Raw genomic sequence first — 2,177 nt, 5'->3', positions numbered from 1 at the left:
AAACACACCAATCGGATTGACCAGATCGCTTCCTAGACTTTCTAGGAAAAACACACTTTCCGTGCGAACCCTACTCAATATTAGTATATTACAGTCTAGTATAATCAGAGAGTTCATAGAAGTCATGCATGGAGGTTTTAAACCTCATTATAGATCACCAAAGCACAAATTAGTTAACTTAGTTAACTTATCGGTTGGTCACGATTACATAATAGGAAAGACAGAATGTAAATTGAACCAAACAATCGAACAATATAGAACCCAGGTGTGCCAACACGACATAGAAAGAATTAACTAAGTGTCGGAGGCTGGACTGGGTTCACTTACTCTAGGTCTAGAAGATTGTTTGGGTGTTCGTTACACGAGTTAAGTGAGGGGATGGATCTAGATTGGAAAACAAGGTTCCCACAGAACACACACTGATGTTCCAGAACCAACTATATTGAAGATGGTGCTTTGGACAGTCATTCAACACTTGAAAATTGTCGGAACTTAGTGAAAATGCCGCATTCGTACAAACCGGGTGTCACTTTCGTATGAGAGGGATGTCCCTCTCGGACGACTGTTCCTGTCATTCAAACGACTGTGAATGTTTCTTAGGTAAATCAACTCGGTTTTGTGTGAACTGATTACCTACTCAACTGAAATTGGCTCAAACTCGAATCCACAGCTATTGTCTTAGCTTGTGAGCTCGTAGAACCTCTGATCCAGCTGATTCCGAAGTCGGAAAGTTTGTAAAAAGGTTTTTTTTAATGATTCATCTTCACTTGCATCATGGGCCTCAACTGAGTTGAGTGTTTACATCAGCTACCATGGCAAGGCTGATAAACCATACGGAGATTTGTGAAGAACCTTGTAAAAGTTTGATGATAACAAAAGAAAAGTAGAATAATAAGATGGAGTCAGAACTTTTCGAGCTAAATACGCACTTAGGAGTGACTGAGATAGGCTCCAAGTGGTCTGCTCAATGTTTGTTTGAGAGAGAATTTCGGGTGTTGAAGGTTTGCAAGTGAAAGAATGGACTTGTATTTATAGAGTGGAGGTGACATTTGGGACGGATGCGCTTCGTACGAATTGGGCCAGGCCCATTCGCATGAAAGTGCCATGCCCAAAAGCACAATGCTTGATTTTGTTAGATTTCGACGATTTTAAGCGTTTTAAACGTATAAGTGCTATGTATAAGTGTTGTGCATAAATAAAGGAATGTATAGATGTATTTTGTATGTATAATAAGTATGAATACGCATGAATTTGCATGAAATTGGTATCAAGTATGTATATAACATAAATAATCAACAAGTACTTATGAATAAAGTATAACACAAGTATATAAAAGATAGAATTTTCATTATGATTCAAGTCTCGGATTACAACGCTTTGAAAAGAAATACGAATACAAGAGACTACAAGTTTTCATAAATGGAAAGAGAGGCGTTACATCTTTGCCTTTCTTGGTTTTCCTTACTTTATTGTGTTGTTCCTTTTGCTTTTTAGTTTTTTAGCACCTTGGTTTGTGGGGGCTTATGGTGGATTAACGCTTTTAACTTTCACTTTGTTGGTTTAACGTTTGATTATTGTTTTGATAACATAATATTGAATGCCAAGTCTGACGCTAACATAGTAGATAGATTCATTCTAAAGTATTGTAAGAAGCATTGACAAAGTGCTTCTACGGATATGTATGATATGTTTCATAGTGATATTTATATGTTTTCTATGTTTAACTTTGTCGGAAAACATAATATTACGCATTCTTAAATAGGCTCTTTACTTTAAGCGTTTAAGATGGATTTTACTAAGCAACCATGCCTAATTTAATCCGAGCCTATGATTGATTGTGACTAACAATGGTTGATAAAACTTTTTAGTTTCGTTGGAGTTATCTTGGTGTGTAACTTATAATTTTTTTTCTTTTGTGCAATAGTTTATTACACCTTATGCAGAATTGTGTTTGATTCGTTGATTCGTTAATTCCTTATTGCCTGCCCATTTGGGTGTGTATTTCAGATTCACACGTTGGGCTAGGATGCATGTATTTGAGTTGATTACATCATGGTAAGCGTACTACTTATCGTTTTATCAAATACCTGTCTTTTGTTATGTTAACGGATAATTAATTATTAATTTGTAGGTCAATCGGCACATGCAATTCCAAGACAACTAGCGTTTTTTTGTTT

Source organism: Helianthus annuus, chromosome 8, assembly GCF_002127325.2.
Source record: "Helianthus annuus cultivar XRQ/B chromosome 8, HanXRQr2.0-SUNRISE, whole genome shotgun sequence".
Classification (NCBI taxonomy): domain Eukaryota; kingdom Viridiplantae; phylum Streptophyta; class Magnoliopsida; order Asterales; family Asteraceae; genus Helianthus; species Helianthus annuus.
This window is presented reverse-complemented; position numbering follows the sequence as displayed.